At 40.7% G+C, this 12,678-nt stretch overlaps 1 long non-coding RNA gene across 1 annotated transcript; it reads right to left on the bottom strand.

The window, feature by feature from the left end:
* Positions 1-3,868: 3,868 nt before the first annotated feature.
* LOC121029099 (uncharacterized) lies at positions 3,869-12,542 on the bottom strand. The gene is made up of 3 exons (XR_005789584.1): positions 12,443-12,542; positions 4,577-4,720; positions 3,869-4,027 (listed from the first exon to the last, which is right to left on the bottom strand). It is a non-coding gene; the product is annotated as an uncharacterized LOC121029099 (long non-coding RNA).
* Between the last annotated feature and the right edge of the window lie 136 nt (positions 12,543-12,678).

Raw genomic sequence — 12,678 nt, 5'->3', positions numbered from 1 at the left:
CAGGACGAAAGGAACCTGGTTCTTAATGATATCCAGACCTACCCTGCACTTTCTGGTCTCCATAGTTCTTGTCACATGAGATGATAAACATGTTTACTTAAAGAGTAAATACCACTGTCATTGGATATTGTATTCCTTGAGGCCAGAAAATAGATATATTCTCTTAGAAGCCCTTCCTTCCCTATGTAGAGTTAAAGATCCCCTCCTCTACATGTCCACAACCCCTTGCATGTACTTCTGCCCCAGTCTTCAACGTGACTTGTTTGTGAGATCCTCCAAAGAATTCATGCGTTTTCTTTTATTTTGTAACCTCAGTATCCCTCCTGGTATCTAACATAGAAAACATCTGTTTAGTAGGTATCAGGACTCTGTATATTCACTGTTCTGTGAGGTATGGAGGGCACTTTTTCTTGAGAGTATGGAGAAGTGGCAGACCCAGCCCACACACACACACACACACACACACACACACACACACACACACACATACATGAGTAATCTCATAGCCTGGGTGAGGCTGTCGGTAAAGGCTGAGTCAGAAATACCCTCGTGTGCTCCTTGAAAACTAGATGGAAGCAACAGCCACTCTAGATGCAGGGTGATGACAGAAGAGTACATCTCTTCTTCCCACTTGAATTCTTAGGATAGTTTTTAGGTATTATTTAAATTTTATTAAAGTAATTTTTGGAGACTAAAATGTTGGCTTCATTACAAAAGTGGATTGGAGAATGTGGTCTAGTTGTGATATCAAATGGGCTTGGTAATACTCTCCTATTTTGAACTTACCCTCCAAAATGCCACCCTCCATCCCTGGTGGGGGTCCTGTTTGGCTTATATATGGCTGGGGGAACAGACCAGAACACACATCTGCACTCCACAGAGCAGGTTGCCAACCCCTGGCCCGGACAAAACTGAATCCAGAAAGCCAGGCCTGCCTGGGAAGCGTGAACAGCAGTCTCCCTCATCGCAGTTTCCATTTCCATGGTTTCTATTACTTGATGTCAACCGTGGTCTGGAAAGAGGAGACCCTCCTCCTCACCTATGGTATCTTAAGGCTACATCACAATACCTATGTACCTATGTCACTCTCTTCATTTCTTTTCTTTTCTTTTCTTTTCTTTTCTTTTCTTTTCTTTTCTTTTCTTTTCTTTTCTTTTTAAGGTTTATTTATTTATTTAAGAAAGACAGAGACAGCACAAGTGCAGGAGGGGCGGAGAGAGAGAGGAACAGAGAGAAAAATCTGAAGCAGGCTCCGCAATGCCAGCACAGAACTCAACATGGGGTTCGAACTCACGACACCACGAGATCATGACCTGAGCTGAAACCAAGAGCCGGATGCCTAACCGACTGAGCCACCCAGGCCCCCGCTCTTCATTTCATCTCATACGTAGGCATTTTATCATCTCAAGTTATCACAAGAAGGAGAAAGGTGAGTACAATACAATATTTAGAGAGAGAGAAAGAGTCCACATTCACATAACTTTTATTATAGTACATGGATATAATTATTCTATTTTATTATTAGTTATTGTTGTTAATCTCTTATTATGCTTAATTTAGAAACTAAACTTTACTATAGGTATGTGCATATAGAAGAAACCTCGTATGTATAGGGTTTGGAACTATCCAGTTTCAGGCATCCACTGGGGGTCTCGGAATGTTTCCCCCACAGGGAAGGGAGGGGGAGAACTACCAAAGAAAGGCGTGAACTTCTTCATTGGTAATCTGCTAGTAAATCAGCTTCTTTGTAACCTCTCTCACTTTCCTTTCCTGGTTTGGATCATTGGGAGGTCACAGGGTATAAACATTTCCCCCCAATGTTGGTTTGGCTTTTGCCTTCTTACAACATGAAGAACACGGCCACTGAACCAGCTGAGGAATGTGGGCTGCAAACGTGGTCTATTTCATGTTCGATGTCATCATAATTCCACACTTTCTACACACAGTTTCAACGCGGTGGCTGAAATTATCATTGGCAAACATATGCAGGATTCTGAATTAGAAAATTTGGGCTCTAAGCTGCCAGTAACCAGTCCAGAGTGCTATTTTCAAGGTTCAAAGGTCCCAGTGGGTAGATCTGATTGAATTTGAAAGGCATTAATGGCAAAGAATAGGTTTAGTTGTGAGACCACCCAAACCCCGTTTGCTTTTTAGCAGCCAAATTCAATGCCTTAACTCAAAGGAGGGTGTTCTGTGGGAATGTGAAATCATGTGGCAGTTCTCCTTAAGGATTGGGGCTTTATCTAGCACCCTTAAATCTTGGCATATAGGAAGGTCCTACTTTATTCTCCCACATATGGGGCTGATGTTTGTATGAATGTGGTGGAAAAGGAGACACTTTCCAGGTTTAATTCAGAAGGAGCAAAACACAGGTGGCCCAGAGCAGGGACCCTTCGAGCCCTGCCACATCACGATACACTTCAGCAGTTTGAGCAGAAACAGGAAGTAGGTAAGGGCAACACAGAGGTCCGTCAATGTGACCAGGGCACCATTTCTGGGTTCTGTAGAGTAAGTTGTCCTCATCAGGTTCCATCCAATCAGTCTGAGACTCAGCCTCTCCTTCCAGCCTCCTCAGCCTACTACTGCTCTGGGTCCCAAGGTCCATAGCCTGCCCGCCTCTTGGTTCCGCCCCCACGGTCACAGCCTCTGCATTGTTAATCCTGGCCAATTGTCAAGAAAATAATCTCCTGGATTCTTAAGGGCCTGGGGGAGAGTGTGGATGACTCAGTGTGGCCCATCCCCACTGTTAGGGAAGCAACTCAAAGCAGATTGTTTGTGGCAGTGAGTTACTAATGTCAGCTTCATCAGAGATTATTCTGTGGAAGGTACAGTGGTGAATAGCAGTTGCAAACCTTTTAAGACTAATTTTTGTGCCATGAAAGAAAGGGGAAGTTAGAATAAATAGACTGAGACTCAGATGATTTATTTTTCAGTTTAGACTTGCGTGTTTCATTCATTCCTGGGATAGTCTCATCTATCTGCCTTTGGGGATCAGCATAGAAAGAGGAGTGAGTCATCACTTGGCTATGTCTTTTTTGTCTTTAATCCCTTAATGTAAAGGAGAATTAGGCAAGAAGTTTAAGCAAGGTTAAACAAGATTGATTAATGAATTTTTAAAAATTAAACTCGAGCTTAAAACAACATGAGAGATGTGTACAATAAGGTAAGGGACATAAAAACTCTTTATTCAAATATAAGATATGTCATCCATTTACTTCCTGAGAAAAATCAGTCGTTAGTAATAATAATAAGAATATACTCAGAAGATATTATAATGTTTCTTCATCCACGCAGAGACCCTATTGACCCCCTCCTGGGAGAGTATAGACTTAGAAGAGTAGCTCTCTCTAGTCCTGAGATGGGTTATCTGGTATTTCTCCTCATCTGCCATAGGACTGGGTCCCCTTATGCAGTGGACACTCAGAGTTTCCAACTGCTACACCATCCAATAAATGCTTATAGGTTGGAAAGCCTCTAGATGATGCTCAGTTCAGGGCTTGAGCGAGATACCAAAAATTTGCAAAGTTCCCTTCCTCCTCTTAAATGATAGACTTGGCCTTCAAGTTCAGCTTCTCCATCTATTCCTGCCTTCTAGTCTGTATGTGGAAGAACAGAGAGTGAAGATCCAGGAAAGATTCTGGAAAAAATAAAATTGGGTTTTCCTCCAAGAACTTCTGAAAAAATTATTTAGATTGTCGAAAGATGAATACAGTATTGAAGGTAACATGGTCATGTGTTGCCTATTAGATTTTATTTCTCCCAAGATGTTTCTTAAAACCACAAAAGAGAGGGAAATTTCTGTAGAGCAGCTCAGTCTCAGAAGATTACACTTGCAGACGTCAGAGCTACAGTGAGGTTCTTGAAGGCACAGTGCGTGTTCGCCTTCAGAGTTGCTATGGTTTTCACAAGAAGGAGTCACTTCCTTTTCTTTGTGGGCTTCTTGCTGTTGGGTTTAGTCTACAGCCAGACTTGAAACTCCTTAGTAGAACCACGGATGAGCAACTTGGGAGGGGGGTGTCTGTGAATCCTGTGAACTTACAGCAATATTTTCGTTATATGAACACCGTTTGGGGGAATATGGAGGATCCAAAGCTCTCATTAGATTCTCAGAGGAGTCTGTGACTTTGTAAGTGAAGGTCCTGGTCCAAGCCTGGAGCACCTGCATGCCTTCTGAATCAGCTGCAGAACCCATACCTTAAACGTAGGTAATATTATTATCCCTATTATACAGATGAGAAAACAGGCTGACAGTTTAAATAACCCACCCAATAGTCATACAGCTGGTAAATAGTGAATTCAGGTGATAAACCCAGATCTGTCTGACTTCAGAAATGGAGCATTTCATTAGTGGGCAGTGCTTTGCCTACACTTAACAGGTTTAAAATAATAAGACCTGGAATTTGTTAGGGTTTTTCCAACTTCCCCAAATCCTTGCAACAGCCTTACTGACGGGTGACCCAGCTCTGTATGAACGCTCCTGGGGATGAGTGCTTCCTACTTCTCCAGGAGTCAGCAGCACTGTTGAACAGCACTCACTGTTGAATGAGTGCCTTTAAAATATTAAACCCCAACTTACCTTAGGATTGGGTGCTGGCAAGGTTCTTTCAAATGTAAAATGCGAAACATCTTCAGGTGTGTTTTCTAGGACTGGGGTCCAAAATTCTGCTGCATGGAGCCTCTACTTCCTCTCTTCAAAGTGGGGCACATGGGAGAAGATGAACTGTGTTGGGAAATACAAACATACACATCCAGAAATAATACAACATGTGGAATGGTGGATAGACTCTTTCTATCTTTCAAAAGCATTAGAAGAAGGTGTGCTTTGAAAATGGGAATGACCCCAAAATTTCCATATATGGAAAAACTTTTCTTAGCTGCCTTGGGGGTCTTTTTTTCTTTAGTTTCTTTTGCTTATTTATTTTGAGAGTGACAGAAAGAGAGAGAGAGTGCATGCATGTCGAGGAGGAGCAGAGAGAGAGAGGGAGAGAGAGAATCCTAAGTAGACTCTGCACTGTCAGTGCAGAGTCCAAGGTTGGGCTCGATCTTGCAAACTGTGAGATCATGACCTGAGCTGAAATCAAGAGTTGTATGTGCAACTGACTGAGCCACCCAGGTGCCCTCTAGCTTCTAAGAATGATCCTTTTTTAAAAAATGTTTATTAAGTTATTTTTGAGGGGGGGGGGGTCATGCATGTGCATGAGTTGGGGAGGAGAAAGAGAGAGAGAGACAGAGAGAGAGAGAGAGAGAGAGAGAGAGAATCCCAAGCAGGCTCCCTGCTGTCAGCATGGAGCCTGACTTGGGGCTTGATCTCACAAAATGTGAGATTGTGACCTGAGCTGAAATCAAGAGTCAGATGCTTAACTGACTGAGCCACCCAGGAGCCCCAAGAAAGATCCTTTTTATATCTTCTTTACACTTGAGAAAACAAGAAATCTGGAGGGTGGGGTGGGGAGGATGTTTTCTTAGAGTATTGATGGTTTCTTGTGAAACCAAGTTCTTTCCTGCTTCCCAAAAGGTTCTCAATGATAGATGGCTGCAATGTCTTAAAAATTGAAAGCATTTAACAGTAATATTAGTAAATTAGAAAATTTGTTGTTGTTATTTCCTGAGGAAACAATTATTTTTGCAGTAGTTAGACTCCAGAGATGGCCCCCAAGGGTCTCTCCTCTCAGGACCCATGCCTGGGAATCTAGTCTGGCCCAGATTGCCTTCAATCAGTATAGTATGGTGGAGGTGATGCTGTGCCAATTCTAGGCCCAAACTTTAGAAAAGTCTAAAAATTTCCACTTTGGATGTTTGGGAGCTCTGTGCTAACGTGTATGAAGGCCAACTATTCTGCTAGAAATGGAATGTTCAGAGAGAAAGACTATGAGACAATGTGGAGAGAGAAAGAATCCCAGCTACCCAAGTATCCCATCTGAGTCCATTCAGCCTGCCAGCCATCTCTGAGAAGGTGCCAGACATGTAGATGAGCTTATCTTGGATGTTCCTGTGCATTGGAGCCCCCAGGTGACTGTAGCACCAGCCGATATCACCAAGAGCAGAAGAATCACCCACCTGAGCCTAGTCAACCTACAGAATCATTAGAGACAATAAAATAATTGTTATTTATTTTTTTTAAGAGAGAGAGAGCACGAGCAGGGGAGAGGGGCAGAGAAAGAGAGAGAGAGAGAGAGACAGAGAGAGAGAGAGAGACAGAGAGACAGAGAGTGAGAGAATCTCAAGCAGGCTCCACGCTCAGCATGGAGCCCAATGCAGGGCTCAATCCCATGACCCCGGGATCATGACCTGGGCTGAAATCAAGAGTCAGACTCTCTACCAACTGAGCCACCCAGGTGCCCCAAAATGGTTGTTATTTTAAGCCCCTAAGTTGTGGGGTGGTTTGTCACATAATAATAGATAACCAAACACTTTCCATTTTCATATGTCAAACCTGACTATTTTTTGTGGGTAAACAAGGTTACCAACAATGCATATTATAGCAAAATAATGAACAACATTTATTTATCTTGCAGAATACCCAATCATAAATAAGTCTCAGACCACAGGGAAATAGCACTTTACACCCATTATGATGGCTAGAATCACAAAGACAGATAATAGCAGGTGTTGACAGGTATGTGGAGAAATCGAAACCCTTCTGCACTCCTGGTGGAATGCAAAATGGTGCAGCTGCTTCGGAACATAGTCTGGCAGTCCCTCACAGAGTTAGCATATGATCCAGCCATTCCATTACCATATACTCAGGAGCAGTGAAAACATATGTCCCCACAAAAACTTGTACAGGATTGTTCATAGCAACATTAATCATAATAGCTGAAAAGCAGAATCAACCCAACTGTCCATCAAGTGATGAATGGATAAATAACATGTGGTATTATCTATACAGTGGAGTGTTATTTGGCAATAAAAAGGAATGAAGTACTGATACGTGCTACAACATGAATGAACCTTGAAAATGTTATGGTAAGTGAAAGAAGGCAGTCACAAAGACCACAAATTGTAGGATTCTATTTATATGAAATGTCCAGAAGAGGCAAATCTATAGAGGCAGGGAGTAGATTAGCGGTAGCTTAGGGCTGGAGAACAATAAAAAATGACTGCTAGTGGGTACAGAATTTGTTTTTGTGGTAATGAAAATATTCCAAAATCACTTAGATGATTTCAAACTGTGAATAGACTAAAAACATTGAATTATACACTTTATTTTTTTTCAATATATGAAATTTATTGTCAAATTGGTTTCCATACAACACCCAGTGCTCATCCCAAAAGGTGCCCTCCTCAATACACATCATGAATTATACACTTTAAATGGGTGAAATGTATGGTATGAATTATATCTCAATAAAGGGGGAGTTTTAAAATTTTATTTTTTAAGATTTTATTTTTAAGTAATCTCTACACCCAATGTGGGGTTCAAACTCATTACACTGACATCAAGAGTCGCAAACTCTACCAACTGAGCCAACCAGGCACCCCAAAGGTGCTTTTTTTAAAAGACAGTATTCTATAAGACTGATGTCTATTCTGTTTTGACCACTTTGGGCACCAGACTCCTGACTCTCATAAGATAAGGCTAAATCAATGCAGATAGCTAACTATGATGACACTTTAATGGGCTTCTGGTTGGGGGAGTTTATAGGACCAATGTACAAAATGCAAACGGAATGTCAGTTTATTATACAATTAATATAGACTAATATTATGGTTACTATTATTTTTAATAATATTTTATTTTATTTTATTTATTATTATTATTATTTTTTTACTTTAAAGAGAACAAGTGGGGTAGAGGGACTGATGGGGAAAGAGAGAGAATCTTAAGCAGGCTCCACACTCAGCACAGAGCCCAATGCAGGGCTTGATCCCAAGATCCTGGGATCATCACCTGAGCTGAACTCAAGAATCAGACGCTCAACTGACTGAGCCACCCAGATGCCCCTAGAGTTAATATTCTTATATTCCTCTTATCAATAAGGTGAAGATCAGCACAGACACTTGATCTGAATTCTTATTTTCTCTCATGAGGTTTAACCCACTTCTTAGGGTCTGTGTTCTGATTAAAAAGTGATACTAGCTTGTCAGCATGAAGAAAGGGGAGAGGGAAATATAGCCCCCTCCTCAACTTCTCAGAAAACAAAGCAGTGTTCATAATTATATTTCCAAGAACCATCAAAAGTATCTGAATTCATTATTTACATGGCCAGAAAACATTTTGACTCTCCTGCAATAGCATGATAGCACAGTGTTCATTGTCTAATGGTTACTCTGTGGTTGACTTTCACACAGTGAAATGCTTCATATGGTTTTGAAAAAAACATGCATGTTCTACTTGCTGTTACGTGCAGTTTTGTATATATCCATTAATTCAAGCTAAAGTTTTAGCTACTTTATTCATTTATTTATTTTTTAAAGTGTTGTTTATTTACTTTGAGAGAGAGAGAGGGAGGAGAGAGAGAGAAAGCATGAGCAGGAGAGGGGCAGAGAGAGGAAAAGAGAGAGAGAGAGAATCCAAGCAGGCTCTGCACTGTTAGCATAGAGTCCAATATGGGGCTCCAACTCATGAACCATGAGATCATTGCCTGAGCCAAAACCAGGAATCAGAGGCTTAACTGACTGAGCCACCCAGGTACCCCTTAGCTACATTATTTAGAATTAAAATAATAGAATAATAAATATTTATGTATTGATAAACTGAAATCTATCAGGCCCCATGCTAGGCCCTGAGAAGCCAATCCTGAATCCTACCCCTCAGGGAACTTACAGATGACAGGTGCCTCAATACATGAGAATATATGACCTGCAATGCCAATTTGTTTTTACTTTGAATATATATTTTTAATTTATACTTTACTATTGTTTTAATTTAAAGCTTTGCCTATCAGGTTTTGATAAAGCAATGCTAAACTCTCTCACCATGGTCATGAAGTCATCAAATCCTCCTTTAGATCTGTCAATTTTTGTTTACTATGCTTTGAGTTTCCATTGTTAGGTGCATAGTTGTTCGGGATTTTTATAACCTCCTAATGAACTCTCCTCTATCTCCTGCAGGGGCCAATCTGCTGTTCACACCATGTAGTGAAATTTATCCCAGATATCGTAGATTTCATCTCTAGAGGTTCAATTTGGGTCTTTTTAATAACACTCATGTCTCTACTTAACATGCTCAATCTTTCCTCCACCTTCTGGAACTTATGGGATATAGTTACAGTAGCTTAGTGTCCTTATCTGCTAATTCCGTCATCTGTGCTGTTTCTGGATGATGTGTTTCTATTAATTGACTTTTCTCCTCATTATGGATCGTTGTTTCCTGCTTCTTTGTGAGTCGAGTAAGTGTTGATTAGTTTCCAGACATTGTGTAGTTTACTTTGTTAGATGCTGGATGTTTTGTGTTTCTGTAAATGTTCTCGAGCTTTGTTCTGGGACACAGTTAAATTACTGGGAAACAGTTGATCCTTTTAAGTATTTTTTATTTTTAAGCTTTGTTTTGTGGGACTCCAGTAGTCTTCAGTCTAGGGCTGGTTTTTCTCCACTGAGAAAAGTGCAGTATCCTGATTACTCAATGTCCCGTGAATTACAAGGTTTTCCACTTTTGTCCATGGGGACCCAACTCTTCCTAGCCCTGTGTCATCTCCCTGGATTGCTCTCTCTGCTCCTTTTGGGTCATTTCTTTTCTGGCTTTGGGTAGCTTCCCCACACTCCTGTGCTGATGAGCACTCAGCTGAAGACCTGAGGGGGATTCTGTGCAGATCTCTGAAACTGTCTTTCTGTGTGCAATTCTCTCCTGTCCAGTACTGTGCCTGCAAATTGCAGCAGCTTTGCCTCCCTCCTTCAGACTCCCAGACTTACCACTTCAACTCAGGGAGACCACAGGTCTTCCTGGTTTCCACCTGCCTGTGCTGTGTCCTGGGAACTCTCCAGGCTCTCGAGCGAAGCAACCGTACAGCTCACCAAATTTGTTTCCTCTTTCAGGGATCCCTATCTGTGCTGCTTGATGTCCAGAGTGTGAAAAAAATCACTGTTTCAAGTAGTTTTTTAGTTGTTTCAGGTGAGAGGGTCAATCTGGGTCTTGTTACTCCATCTTTGCTGGAAGCTGACGTCTAATTAATTTCTAGTAATGTTTTTTGCCTTATATTGATATTGCCACACCAGCCATCCTTCCTATAGTATTTGCCTCCCTTGTACACTGCCATCCATTTACTTTGAACATCTTATATTTTTATGTCTCATATTTGTCTCTTTAAAAAGAACATAGTGGTTGGATTTTATCTCCTTGTCTGAGAATGTTTGTCTTTTAACAGCTGGGTTTGTTTAAATTTATTGGGACTAGTGATCTATTTGGATTTATGTCTCTGTCCTCTTTTTGTGCTTTTCCTTTATTGAGTTTTTTCTTTCTCTACATTGTTTTTATTGTATTAATAAAGTTTTTCTTATGGTCCCCCTTTTTATTTCTACGAGTTTGGAAATTATGTATTCTATTTTTTATTCTTTTAGGAGTTACACTTAGCATTTTAATATGCATTTTTGACATAATAAATTACAAAATTAATTGGTATCACTATCTTCCAAAAAATGCAAGGTCTTATAATGATTTAATTCCTTTCTCTCCTCCCCTGCATTCCATATTACTGTTGCCTAAAATGTATTTCCATCTTGTTTCTAAACCTCCCCACACAAATTAGTAATTTTTTAAAAAGTTTGTTTATTTTGAGAGAGAGAGAGAGAGAGAGAGAGAGAGAGAGAGAGAGAGAGGCAGACAGACAGGGAAGAGAGAGAATCCCAAAAAGGTTCCACACTGTCAGCATAAAGCCTGACATAGGGCTTGATCATGGTTGAGCTAAAATCAAGAGGAGGACGCTTAACGGACTGAGCCACCCAGGCGCCCCCTCCAAATTAGTAACTTTTAATGGTCAATGTTTGTTACAGTTTAGATTACCAGTCTACCTGTTTGTTCACCACTGCTTCTCCTTCTTCTTTTTTTTTTTTTTTTTTAAGAAAATTAATTATTTTAATGTGATGCCCTTTTTGGTTTGTTTTGTTTCAGGAGAATTTAGTGATTCGTTACTTACATATAACACCCAATGCTCATCACAACAAGTGCCCTCTTCAATACCCATCACCCATCTAACCCATCCCCTGTGCACATCCCTCCATCAATCCTCAGTTTATTCTCTACGGTTAAGAATCTCTTATTCACCACTGCTTTTTGCATCCCATCCCTTCAACTACCATCTTACTGGAGAATGTTCTTTAGGAGTTCTTTCACTGAGGGGCCGTGAGACGTGAACTCTGTCAAGTGAAGTCCTTTTGCCTGTCTGAAAATGTCTTTATTTTATTTTGTACTCAGTCTAGAAACATGATTTACCTAAATATAGAATTCTGGGTTGACAATTACTTTCCTTCTCTACACTGAAGATATTGTTTCGTTTTCTTTTGGCATTTGTCATTGCTGATGAGAAGTCTGCTCTCAGTAGTTATTGTTCTTTTGTAGACAATCTGTCTTTCCAATTTGGTTGGATTTATCTCTTCTTTGTCTATATTGTTCTGCAGGTGTGATGATGTGTCTAGGTATGGATTTGTATTTATTTATTCTGTTCAAGACCCAGTGTGCTACTCAGTTAGAAAGACTTACTGTGTTTGACACTGTCCTGTATCACCTGGATCCTTCTTCAGGACTGAAGGATCTAATCCTCCGGATACTAGAAGCTGGAGGTGCTTCTAACAGACAACATTCAGTGTCAGCCTCTCTCTGGGAATTGTCCTCAGCTGAATAGTGCTGCTTCACCCACAACTTCACACCCCTTCCTGAGTACAGCCTGCATCCGATGATTGGTTGATGCAGGGGTATAAAGAGGCAGCCCTCTTGTCTTAACATGGGACAATTCTAAAGGTCCATCTCAGTTTCCCTGTTCCCGTGGTAGAATGATCAACTCATCCAGGTTTGCCAGGGACTCGTGTATCTGAAACCCCTCAAGTTTACATCCTGGGAAATTCCTTGATCCCGGACAAACCAGGACTGTTGGTCATCCTTCCCATGAAGCTGAGTGAAGTCTTTGTTGAGACTCCATTGCAGCTTCTCTCTCTGCCTGGTCCTGTTTTCATGCCTTCCACTGGTATTGATCCCAAAAGTAGTCCATCATAAGCCTCCTGTCTCACCAATCTCTGTCCCAATCTTCCTCCCTGGGAACCTGATCTGCAACACCAATGTCTCTCTAAATTTAATTATAGAAAATTCTTAGATATTTTCTTTAAATATTGCCTTTTTGCATTCTCTATTCTTTCCTTCAGGTACATTCACTAAATACATGTTGAATGTCTTCACTCTATCCTCCATTTCTCGTAGTCACCCTTTTTAATTTTCCATCTTTCTATCTCTCTGTTACTTTCATCTTCATGTGAATCTAAACTTCTGTTTAACCCATCTATGGACTTTTCATACCTTAATAACTTCCTTCAGTTGGCTTTGAAGACACAAGCTCATCTGGTTTTCTTCCTGTATTTTGGGTTGCTCTGTTTCAGTCTTGTTTGCTGGTTCCTCTTCATCGTCCCTGCTTCTAAATGATGAAATCCCTGGGGCTCAGTTCTTAAACCTCTTCTCTTTTTTTATAATCTAAACCACTTTCCAGATGAAGTCATCAGCCTTGTGACTTTAAATACCATAGATAGGCTGATAAC

Source organism: Herpailurus yagouaroundi, unplaced genomic scaffold (assembly GCF_014898765.1).
Source record: "Herpailurus yagouaroundi ecotype Mexico unplaced genomic scaffold, PumYag 139, whole genome shotgun sequence".
NCBI classification, from domain to species: domain Eukaryota; kingdom Metazoa; phylum Chordata; class Mammalia; order Carnivora; family Felidae; genus Herpailurus; species Herpailurus yagouaroundi.
This window is presented reverse-complemented; position numbering and strand designations above follow the sequence as displayed.